The 13,221-nt window shown below is 44.9% G+C and overlaps 1 protein-coding gene across 2 annotated transcripts in view; it reads right to left on the reverse strand.

Moving 5' to 3' along the window:
- PPP1R16B (protein phosphatase 1 regulatory subunit 16B) overlaps nt 1–13,221 on the reverse strand; it is a 102,705-nt gene that overhangs the window by 26,565 nt on the left and 62,919 nt on the right. The gene's annotated exons all lie outside the window — the stretch shown is intronic.

Below are 13,221 nucleotides of genomic sequence, written 5' to 3' on the forward strand. Positions count from 1 at the left end.
TCAATCATCGCTTTGGGAAGTCCTGGCAGGTCTGCAAGATGGAGGTATAGCTTTTGGTACTTCACACAGGTCCCTGTATGCCTGAAGGACATCACAGGATTTTAAGAGGACTACTGATGAGTATGTTAAAATCCCACCTCTTTCTACAAGTATTGTCAGTTTTTTAAGCAAGGTTCCTTTTGCTAAAGGAAAGCTTCCAAAAATATTTGTAAACCATCTAACCAGGGCAAATTTTCAAAAGGAGAAAAATTTAGGAACTGACCTCACACATGGTAACAGCAGTGGCCACAAAATAAGTACAGAAGGGTCTCATCAAATATCAGCTGATGGCCAGTATGGGGAACATTTCAAGTCATTTACACTGAAGTTGTGATGTCCTACGCTTGTTTGCTGTGGTTTAGTTTTTTAGCTTCTGCAGCCTTATGCTCTTCCCAGCCACATGTCACTGAGCTAGCAGGTTCATAATAACTTCCTCCCTAGGGGCAGAGACGCACCAGCTACTTGTATCCCATCATGTTCCTTGGCAGGGGACGTGATCATTAAGGGAAACCAGAGCTGTAAAATACAGAACACTCATGAGGCTAATAGGGCAATAACAATCTTTGACCCTGCAGAGAGGAGAGATTGCAACACTGGCTATTCCCAGAGCAACAGTACAAGCAGGAAGGTGCCCAGTTTGGACTAGTCACTTTCCTCCCTGCAACCCCTTTATCAAAAGGGGAGAGATTAGGGAAATAACCCTGCAATGTACACACATGAGCAACAGGACCTCTGTGCTCTGCTAGAGAACAGCAATGCTTAACACTTCTGTTCAGAGCACTATGCAGACATTGCTTAGGGCTATGCCTACACTATGCACCTTTTAGCGACACATCTGTGCCGATACAGCTGTGCCACTAAAAGGGGCAGTGTAGCCATTCTTTGTCGGCAGGAGAGAGCTCTCCTGCCAACAAAAAACATCCACCCCCAATGAGCGGCAGTAGCTTTGTTGACAGGAGAGCTCTCCCGCTGACAAAGCGCTGTTCACTCTGGCGCTTTTCGTCAGTAAAACTTTTATCGTTCGGTGGAGTGTTTTTTTCACACCCCTGAACGACAAACGTTTTACCGACAAAAGTCCAGTGTAGACAACAGCTAGTTCTCATAACTGCGCAGAGAGGCAGGGAATGCCAGGAGGTTCTTATCCTCATTTTAGAAAATACGCATGAAGGGTTCAGACCCCTACTAAAGCCCTCCAGTCTGAGAAGAGGATCACAACATAGTCAAAGTTTGTAGTATAGACAGGACCATAGGCATGTTCTCTGACCTGCTACAACCTCGGCCATGGCCAAGGCCTTAGTCCAGTTATGTGACCCAGTTAGGTTTTCTCTACACTACAAATCTGAACCAAGGGATAATCAGGAACCTCAACCTGGCTGCTTTTGCGGTCTAGTATTTTTGCAGGGCCTTTCATCTCTCCAGGTCAGTTTCCCCATCTGTAAAATGGGGATAACAGTACCCACATCTCTCCAACTTCAGCCCTTTCTGTCCTCAGGAGTTTTGTAGTCAGGCACTTCAGTGCTTTACCCAGAGACACAGAAGAAGATGGCATCAGGAGACTAGAACGCCAGAGTTCATTCTCATTCCTGTGCATTAGGCACTAGGCCACCCGCTCTTCCAACACAAATTATCATGATGTAACTGATCCAGTGTGACAACCTGGTGTTGAGATATGGCCTAAAGCTTTGCAGATTTCTCTTTATATTTAAACTCAATGTGATATTTTCTTAGTGTGCCAGTTTGCTACTGACACAGTCTGCCCTCAAGTCACCCAAGCAGGTCTCACTGGAATGAAGGGAGATATAATCAGGTATTCAAGCCAGACTCCTGGGTTCTGTTCTATTCCCGATTTTGCCACTCACTGATATTGACTAAATCACTTAACTCTTCTGAGCCTCAGTTTCCCCATCAGAGATGGGAACCGTGTTCCTTTTGGACCTCACAGAGGTGTTGGAGGATTCACTAATATCTGCAAAGCGCTTTGGAGGTCCTGATGCTGTTGAAAGCTTGATGTCGGGAGCTGCACAGAGAAAGCTGTGTGCAGCACACACGTTTTCTTGGCCCTATACAAAGCAGGAACCATGTTATATACTCTCGAGCACCACCAACTAGCACCTTATCTATTAACTATTGAGAGAGAGAAACAGAGCACTCCTGTCATATATTTATTCCTGGGAATTAAACACACACCACACAACACCAGGTTTAATGGCCAATCTAGGCAGCTCACACTTTATGCTCAGCACAGGGACACCCCACAGTACTCACACACTTCCCAGTTCTGAAACCGTCTGCACCCCTGCCAATACATCTGATTTAATGACTATGCTTCTCCTATTACTGGCTAACCCCATCTTCCTGCTCTGCTAATAGGATTTGACTGATAGACCTGTCACTCACCGGTGGATCTGTTTTTTTGTTATTTACTTTGGATGCGATGCCATTAGGAGGCTTAATTCAATCTGGCTCATTTCAGAGCCATTGTGTACTAATGTCATGTGGCTCTATAATCATGTTTTCCCTGCTTACAATGATTTGGGCAAGTAAATGCTGGCAGATTAACCTTACAAGTGCTGTCCGTCCATGCGGGAGGAGCTGGGGCACTGATCTCAAGTCCGTCAGCATCAGTGGAACACCAGGGTATATGCTGAAGAGTCCATATATTCTCTGCTCGTGTGGGCAAAGTTCATAAGGCACTGAAAGGGTTCATAAGGCACTGAAAGGGTTAAGGATGGTTAGCAAAGGACTGACACGAAGCTCATGTGCAGCCACGTGAGTTGACCCTTACTACAAGACGTATTATATTCTCCCCTCCCGCAGACTCAGCAAGGTATTATTCATGCTCATGAATGCAAGAGAGAGACTGCACTGGCTTGTGCATCACATTCCCTCCAGGCCCAGCCCTGCCACTGCACCTTAGTCCTGACAGGAAATGCCTTGTGATGAACTTACTCATAGGCCGGGTGCGCCAAAACCAGGGCAGACCTGACACCCAAGGACTCCTGACTTGGCCCCGCAGCTCTGCCACAGACATCGTGTGCCCTCTGTATGGCTCAGCCTCCGCCCCCCCCAGTCTGTAAAATGGGGACAGCGATATTGACTTTCCTCACAGAAGGGGTAAAAGAGGCAGCTAGTGCTGCACAGTGCTTTGAAGATAGTGTGCTATGCAAATTCTGAGAGTTAAAGTATGTGGTGGCCGCCTAGAGCTTCATTTAATGTGTCAGGCAATGGGGCTGTTGTCATAACAGCACTGGGGCCATTCCATTCACTCAGCAACAGGGCCACTCTTCACCAGCATCCCTCAACCAGAAAGTTTCCGCACCTGGGGAAATACTCTTGGAAATACCCTTCCCTGCTATTTCAGTCCAGGGTTACTTTGGGCAGGGACAGCGGAAGTCTGGTCATGTGGTGGAGACCCTGGGCCTGGGTTCAATTCCCAGCTCAGCCCCGGACTAGATTTTCAGAAGTGCTCAGAGCCCAGAAGCTGCTACTGAACAATCTGAGCTTTTAAAGGCAGGCCTCTGTAGGGCCCGATTTTCCAAGGTGCTGGGCACCTGTCAGACTCAGTGGCTTTAACAAAAGTTATGTTACTCAGTCCCTTTGGAAAAGTGAAACCAGCCCTTAATCTGCCATAGACTTTGCTGTGTGACATTGGCAAAGTCGCTTCCCCTCACTCTGCCTCAGTTTCCCATCTGCAAAATAGGGAGTATAAAGCACTGAGATTCTTGGCACATATACTAACTTTCAGCCAAGTGTCATGATTTTGCCCCTTAGCTGGCCGGGGGATAAGTGAGTCCTCCTGTGCAACATCCCCCTGACTCTGTTAGAGGATATTGAGGCTGGGAGCATCTTCAGGGCTCTATCCAGGACTTGGAGAATCTTCTGGGGACAAGACAGCCCAGAAAGAAGGAAGCAGGGAGTTAGGTAATGGTGAGCCCTGGCCTCCACCTCTGGAGTCTAGGTGCAAAAATTTACTTAGAGCATGATGCAAATGAGTTTGGTGATCTCTGCTTTGTTCTCAGGGATTGTCTGACTGGATTTCCAACCCCCACTCCATATCTAGGAGCTTTTCCATGGCTCTGTCAAGATATTTGTATGTCCCCCTCACCTTAGTATCTGGGCACGTCACAAATAATCAATATAGCTTCTCACTTTTGTGCGGTGTGGAAATAGCTCCATCCTAAAATGGGAAACTGAGGCACCACGAGAGAAGTGACTCGCTCAGTGTCCCACAGCAAGTCTATGGCAGAGTTTGGAACAGAATCCTGACTCCTAGGCCCCTGCTCCAGCACAGAGCCATCCCTCCTCTTTGGGCAAAGCAGGGCAAGCGCAGTCCCAGGGGTTCCACAACACTCAGCCACTGATCCCCAGAAGCCTAATCTGGAGGGGTGCCCTTGGGGAGTGAGTTCAGGCTCCATGGCCCTTTCATGGAGTGTGGTGTTCTCTGCCAGGAATGTCAAAGAGGGAACCCACTGTGACACAGACACCTGTCAATTAAGAACTGGGCTGAGAACACCCACCTCATTTCACACGGGCCATGGAACAGCGCTCAGGGCTTTCATTTACTCCCTGCTGGCTGCGTGCTCATTCACTGTTTGTTCCACCCATTGAAATCTTATCTTGCTTTTCTCTTTGGCACAAATCCCTCCATTATTTCCACCGTGTGCTGGGCCCGCCTCCTGCCTCTGCCCCTGTTACACCGGGAGCAAAGGAAGCAGGGTCATCACCCGCTGCGCTGCCTGCCTACAGAAGAACTGCAGAGCAGGCGGCAACACCAGGGATTTCTGCTTTGCTGTCGAGCACAGGGGCAACCTGAAAGAACTGCAAGAGGCACCATGCTGCCAGTTAATAGCGAACAGTGCTGGGGGGAGCCCAATTAAAGATGAACGGGAAAGCTTTAAGGCTGGGAATCTGAACCAGTAAATCCCAGCTGGGAGGCAAGGGAGTGGGAGTGATAGGTGTATGCCGTGGGTCCTTCCTGGGGGTGCACCGTAAGAGGGAGCTGTGCAGATGGGCAGAGGGCAGGAGGCCTGGGGCTTCCCCTACAAATAGCTCTGGCAGATCCCCTGAAATGTGTGAGCCTCCTGGGCCAAAGCTATTGCCACTTCCATGTAGGGAGCGGGAGCAGGCCACACCTTCTGATGGAAGACTTAGGATGAATACAAATGTGTTGACTTTCCCATGGGAAAGAATGAGGCACTTAGAATATCTTGCAGGAAACCAGTATGCCTAACAATACCGAATAACATTTACTTGCTTAAAATGCTGTGGCATTAGTAATAGACCCACTTACCAGGGATGCATTCAGTCAGTTACACTCTAACTTTTGGAACACAGGATACTAGACTAGATGGACCACAGTACTGATCCAGTAAGGCAATTACTGTCTTTGACAGTGGTCAGCACCAGATGTTTCAGGGGAAGGTGCAAGAAACCCCACAGAGCATTAAACAAGATAAAATATATGTATACAATGTCACCTTCAGACTTTTAACAGAGCAAATGAGAAGTAAATAAGTGGACACCAACAGGTCAGGTTGAGTTCTGCACGAACAGCCTTTTAACACAACCCAGGACCAAACAAAACCTCTTAAGATGTTGCAATGGAAACTAACACTTTGAAACAGATCAGTATTTCCCTGCAGCGTTTGCAACCCAGATGTTGCAGCACTGTGCTTGAAGAAGAATCTCAAACTTTCCATAGTGGGTACCACACCTTAAGGGAGAGAGAATGTCTCCTGGGCACTTCCTCTCTCATTTGCAATCCATCTGTCAACTACATCTGTTAACTTATATGGGAAAGTAAAGCATTTATTTACTGCTTTTAGTAAGATCTAACAATTGAAGACAAGCAGAAACAGCCAACACCAGCTGTGGACGACCAGCAAGTCTACCATGGACCACAGTTACTGGGTGGCTGTGCTAGTGGTCTGGGCCACTCTTTGCCCAGGGTTTCTCATAAGAACAGCCTTTGTATAGGTTCACTTACAATAAAAGTTTCAGCCTGCTGTTTGGAGCAAGGAACTAGGAGAACATTGTCCTCCACAGGGTAATTGGAAGGGCTACAGTGATGAGAGCCGTAAATCTGTGGATAAACAGAAACTGCTTTTACCATTTACTTAAAAATGAGCTTAGAGCACTCAGAACTGCTATGGGTGTTTTCAAGAGAGTTCAGCATCCAGCAAGCAGCTCCCATTTTCACACGATTAAGTCCTTAAGAGAGCTCAGTGCCCAATGTGCTGAGCTCTGTTACAAAATTTGGCCATAATTATCTGTAATTGATAGACCCATTGATATGCTGTAGGCACCAAGCAGAAAGATGGTGAGAAACAGGGACGCCCTCTCAAATGGAATACAGCAGTCACAATAGGAGCCAGGTGAGCAAATCGTTGTGAATAATTCATTATGAATTCTATTCACAGAATAATAATTCAAATGCATTTTCCATTATTCTATCCACTCTAGCTATAATTAAACTTCTCATGCTCAGGAAGATTTGACATCAGTGCAGTTTCTGCATACATTTACTCATTCAAATTTACACTATATTAAATAAAAGCGCTCCCATGACAACTATGAAAATACATCTCTTAAAAATGAACAGATCCCAACAGCTACCCCCATCACACTAAACTGGAAGCTACATAAACAAAGCACTTACTGAACAACATCAAACCTCCACTTGAGTCCCCCCAACCTCCTCCTGCCACATCCCAGCATGACCTATTTCCTCCCCAGACCATGGGAGTTGGGGGGAAAGAGATAATAAAGCAGCCTATACTCCAAGAACAGTAACCGCCATAAAGAAGACACCAAAGTGTAAGAAGCTCACTCACTTGAAGAGGTATTGTCAAGACTGCACTGTAGTTCCTTAGGCCGGAGATGTTAAGATAGGTATTCCACACAAGAAAAGTTTTGCCAGTATAGTTGAACTAGCAAACCTTCTAGTGTAGACACAGCTTATACCAGCAAAAAGAATGCTTTTGCCTGTATAACTTGTACCGGTCCCCAGAGCTAAAATAAGATATACCAGAACCCTGAGAGAGACAAGGTGGGTGAGCTCAAAACCTGGACTATCCCACCAACAGAAGTTGGTCCAATGAAAGATATTACCTCACCCACCTTCTCTCCTGGAACCAACATAACTCCAGTAACACTGCACACATAGACCAGCAAAAGCACTTGCGGCAATATCAATGCATCTACACTAAGGCTTTGCCAGTGTAAAAAGTATATATAATAATAATAATCACACCTCGGACTGATGGTACCATCCTGGCAAAAGTTTCTGGTGTAGACCTGGCCACAGGCGACAATCCTGCAGACATATGCACTGGGTTAGCTTTAAGCACACAAGCTGTCCCATTTGAGCGAGCAGAATTAATTAATTATTATTTGTATTACTGGAGCACCTTGCAGCCCTAGTTATGGACAAGGATCCCATTGTGCTAGGTGCTGTACAAAGACAGAACAAGAAGACAGTTCCTACAATCAAAGTATAAGACAGGAGACAACAGATGGAAACAGACACGAAAGAACAAGGAAATAATGAGACAATACTTGTCTGTTGGAAGTTAAGTATATGAGTAAGGATTTGCAGAATCTGTTCTATTATTAAAATGTAAGTTTTAAAAATCAGGTTTATCTTATGCCATTTGGACTTTATTCTTAGTTTGGATAGTGAAATTTAGACTAGTCAGTTTCACTAGCTGGTTCTCAAGCTCTTGCAAAAAGCCCTGTATGTGGAATAGATGTATTTTTAAAGCTGGTTCCATTGAATAAAACCTGGCAACATTTCTATTCCTCTTAAATTATGAAATTTTACACGATCTAAAATTAGGGAACTGAACTAGTTGGTAGCTTCCACTTAGATTTCTAAATGGAGCTGGTCAGAAAATGTTTCTCCCCCCCAGTTAAAACTTAGTTTTTGGACAACAAACTCTAAAGATTTGAAGGAAGCTGGCACTTTGCATAAAAAAATTAGTTTAGTCAAAGATTCAATTTCCTACTGGAAAAAAGTTGATGAAAGTTTTTTTGACCAGCACTATTTCTAATGTTCTAATTCAGTGGTTTTCAACCTTTTTTCATCTGCAGACCCCTACAAATTTTTGAATCGAGGTACAGACCCCTTTGGAAATCTTAGACATAGTCTGCGGACCTCCAGCAGTCCATGGACCACAGTCTGAAAACCACTGTTCTAATTAGCCAGAGTGCCTGGATTGCCATCTTCAGAACAAACTGATGCATTTCTCCCACTGCCTGCAACACACAACTAAGTTCCCTTCCCCTACCCATTGATAACTCTGTAGCTATCGTGATGGGTTGGGTCACAGAGACCCGCTTGGCATTGCCACCTGATGTGTTGAGACTACCTCTGAGCCCGTTTTCCCTGGCAGCTTGGGACTTCGGTACCCTGTCTTGTTGAGCCAGACACACTAGCCTGCTGCAAACACAGACCCAGGTGTGAACCACGTCTCCCAAAAGCTGCAGGCTTAACTGAAAACAGCTTAAGAAGTGTTCCTGTCTCTAGCACCCAGATACCCAGTTCCCAATGGGATCCAAACCCCAAATAAATCCATTTTTACTCTGTATAAAGCTTATACAGGGTGAACTCATAAATTGTTCGCACTCTATAACACTGATAGAGAGATATGCACAGATGTTTGCTCCCTCAGATATTAATTACTTGCTCTGGGTTAATTAATAAGTAAAAAATGATTTTATTAAATATAAAAAGTAGGATTTAAGTGGTTCCAAGTAATAACAAACAGAACAAAGTACATTACCAAGCAAAATAAAACAAAAACACGCAAGTCAAAGCCTAATACAGTAGGAAACTAAATGCAAGTAAATCTCACCCTCAGAGATGTTCCAATAAGCTTTTTTCCACAGACTAGACTCCTTCCTAGTCTGGGTACAGCAATCACTCACACCCCCATAGTTACTGTCCTTTGTTCCAGTTTCTTTCAGACATCTCTCTGGGATGGAGAGGCTATCTTTTGAGCCAGCTGAAGACCAAATGGAGGGGTTTCCAGGGCCTTTTATACTCTCTCTCTTGTGGGCAGAAACCCCTTTGATCTCCTGTGCAAAATCACAGTAACAAGATGGAGTCTGTAGCCACCTGGGCAAGTCCCATGTCTATGAATGATTCAGCTTTTTGAAGGCCGATGCCATTGTTTACATGTTAGTTTGAACATTCCCAGGAAAGCTCAGATGTGGTTTGGCGTCTCCCAAAGTCCATTGCTAGTTAAGTACTCCCAATTACTTGAATAATTCCTTCACACTATGTTGACCAAATCTGCCTTATGTGCTTCCTACAGCAAACACTTTAAATACAAGCACAGAGCCAACGCTCATAACTTCAGATATAAAAATTATACATGCATACAAATAGGATGACTGTATTCAGTAGATCATAACCTTTGCAGAGATATGTTACATGGCATATCTAGCATAAAACATATTCCAGTTATGTCATATTTACACTCATAAGCATATTTCTATAAAGCATTATGGGGTGCAACGTGACAGGCTATGTAAAGCCTTTTGCAAGAGAAGGAAGAGACAGCTTTAAACAGTTGCTGTAAAATGTTGACTCCAACATTTATGGCCCAGTTTATCTGCTGAGATAGGAATTCAGTGACCTGCCAAAAGATTGATCACCCCCAGCCTTCTCAGGAAAGCTCAACGCCTACTGAGATCCCTCCCATCTAACTTAGTCACACTATTTCCCTGCTAATATACCTGACACACAATAAAGGAAGTCTGTGAAAGGATTCAGGCCTGCAGGGCCCCATATGTTACTCACTGTACCCACACAGAGAAGAAAATTTCACACCAATGAAATAAGCTAGAAGTTCTCAACCTTTCCAGACTACCGTGACCCTTTCAGGAGTCTTGCGTATTTGTCTTGCGTATCCCCAAGTTTCACCTCACTTAAAAACTACTTGTTTGCAAAATCAGACATCAAAATACAAAAGTGTCAGTGCCCACTATCACTGAAAAATTGCTCATTTTTACCATAGCATTATAAAATAAATCAAGTGGAATATAAATATTGTACATACATTTCAGTGTATAGTATATAGAGCAATATAAACAAGTAATTGTATGAAATTTTAGTTTGTACTGACTTCGCTAGTGCTTTTTATGCAGTCCGTTGTAAAACTAGCCTAAGGACGAACCAAGAATGGGGCTCCATTGTCCGGGTACTGTGCATTCAGTAGTAGATAGTCCCTGCCTCCAAGAGTTTACAATCTAAATGGGCAAGACTGATACAAGGCCGGGGGAAAGGAGTAGAACACGCACTGCACGCTGAGTGATCAATAACGACAGCAAACATTATGTTAGTTCCACAGTGTTTTGGGGAGAGGCTTAGTTAGAAGGGGGGATAAGCTAAATGGAAAGAAAAATGAAGGGAGAGGGGACATTGAAGGGAAAGAGGATGTGAGGGGCATGGCAGGGTTAGATGAAGGGACAGAGGGGCAGATGTGGAGTGAAGCAGAGATAAAGAGACTCAAGAAGGGGGAGGGAGACGCTTGGAGCAAACAGCCAATCAGCACAAGGCAGAGGAAGTCCAGCCAAAACTGTAAGAAGCTCTGAAAGTCCAAAGATCCCTGCTGTGGCTGCTTCTGCATCTGTTCCCACCAGCCAGAGTCTCTGGCCGGTTCCTCTCTGCATTGTTGTCCAAGGCCACATAGAGAGAGGCACCTTCTCAGAATGGGAGAGTCTCCCCTGCATAGTTTTGTGTCTGGAGTGGTCCCAGCTGGCTCCTATTTTACCCAGTCCCTGCTCTGGCTACTTCTGCCTATGCTCCTACCAGCACTAACCCCAAAGAATCAGTTTCCCCAGACGGTAATCACTGCTGAACAAGGCTGTGTGCTCTGGGGTTTGGTCCATATGCAGGCTTTACGTGATTTTATTCTGCCACAAGCAGCTGATACTTGTTTGTTTAGTGACCAATGTGTAATGAGTCCAAGTCCTGCTCTTAGGGAGCAGGTCTCTGCATTACAAACTATCTTGGTTCTCACACCAATTCTTCAAAATCATCGTGGCATCGGAGCACCTCCTAGAACACAATTAGGAAACCGAACAAGGAGACTAATGCCAATCGCCAACATTCTCTCCTTTGTGGAGGAGAGGCCACTACTGCTTCCCAGACTGCACTTGCGCTGTGTCTGTAAGACTTCAGTCTCCAGAGGCTGTCAATTTCACATTTTTCACCACCCTGCTGGGGCAGACCAGGCTACAGCTATGCTGCAGCTGCAATTTGAGGAGACACACATGCGCTAGCTCTGCTTGAACTAGCGCAGTCAAAATAGCAGTGTGGCCACGGCAGAATCTAGCCGCCCTAGTACAGTCCTGCTTGACCTCCTGAGTACGTGGCTAGCCCGAGCCGCCGTGGCCACACTGCCTTTTTCAGTGCACTACTTGAGCTGGGAATTACACCTCTCAGCCTCAGAGGAGGAGCAGTTTGCAGGATCAGCCACCCCCATCTCAGTGAGCCGTGTTAAAGGGACAATCAACATGAAACCTAGTCAATTTTTTAAAAAGTGAATTAAAAGGGTCAGATGCTGTATCTGCCAAACTCCCCTTGACGATTTGTAGCACTGTGATCACGTTTTTCTGTGTCTGGTTCCCTTTTTTGCTGTACGAAAGACCCACATGTCTGGGGAACTGCCTAGCCGACTATAGAGAGGAACGGTGAAACTAGACTACACACAAAGCACTATCAAAAGCATAAAGGAAAACGAAAGATACCGAGATTATTTTCACACAAATCTCCTGCTCAGTTCTTGTTACCTGTAACAACAGGCAAACAGGAGCATGATTTTTAAATCGATTGTGCCTCTTTAAGGGATGCATGTTGATTACAAACTTTGGACCCTAATGACGTCAGTAGGATTTCTATGGGGAGAGGGCTGGGAAGAACAGATCTACCTAAAGTACTGCAAGAGTAGAAGTAGCCCCTGGAATTAAGGTTGCTATACAGTTTCCATGACAAGACTCTGTTTTAAGCCTGCTCATATAAAATATAAACTTGTTCTTATGGAACTGCAGGGTGAAGAACCTGAGTGACTGTTTCCAGGCTCACTTTAACAGATGCTTGGTTGGTGATGAAGCTATGAAAATGTGTGCAAATACATTCAAATGAAATGGTGGCAAACCCTTTGGAGTAGTACAATGGAGCCCACTTAAAAACCTGTTCAAGGAACACTTCCTATGCACTATACCAAAGCCTATCTAAACAGACATGTAGCAATGTTCATCTAAAAGTATACACAAAACTTGTTAGAAAATCAATCTCTCAGAGCACTGAAATAACAATATAGCAGGAAACTGACTAGACAAAAAACAATCAGTTCACAGACATATCTTGGCATGAGGGAGGAAGGAAATAGTAGTGTCGGGACAGTTATAAAGTTTCAACTACCTTTTGAGTGCATGTTCTTCAGGGCAAGGCTTGCACCTTCTTTCATGTTAGTATAGCACCAAGCACATCGTGGATGCTATCAGAAACAACAGTGATGATCATGATGAGTGTTTGAGACTTGGGGAAGTGTAATGATACTCTCCCAAGCTCCACTCACAGCAGACCACGCATTTACCTATATCATGAAACAGTGAAAGTTGCCATTTTAAAATGGAACTAGGTTCCAGAGTTAACACTTCACTGAAATAAATAAGGGGCACGCCAGCCATCTCAGAGCTATTGTTTCAGGCATTCTGACTTGGGTAGTTATCACTGCACTGATGTGCACTTGGTTTAGGTTTTCTAAGATTCTCTACAATTGTAAGGTATAGATTTGGTTTTATAAGAAGATTCTGGTGTACAGGATGACAGGGCTGAGGGGAAAGTACATGCTTGCCATGCTGCCACAAGGCAGCCCATGTTGACCCCTCATAGTGATCCAAACGACAGTAACAGTCACTTGAACTGGTAGGCAAAAGTGACTCCAACAGACGTGAATTGTTCAACTTACGGAGGATTGTTAGAGGCTCTTATTCTTTGGGGTGCCCCTCTATTCTTGTCCCTCCCTCCCTCAATTCCTACCTAACAGAGGTTCCACCTGCTCTGAGCTATACAGTCACTCCCCTACCCCTAAGCTGCATCTGGTCAACAAGTGGCTGCAGCGCTGCTGTTGTTCTACACAGACTGCCAATTCTTACCAACTATTTGCCCTC

This window comes from Chelonia mydas, chromosome 13 (assembly GCF_015237465.2).
Source record: "Chelonia mydas isolate rCheMyd1 chromosome 13, rCheMyd1.pri.v2, whole genome shotgun sequence".
NCBI classification, from domain to species: domain Eukaryota; kingdom Metazoa; phylum Chordata; order Testudines; family Cheloniidae; genus Chelonia; species Chelonia mydas.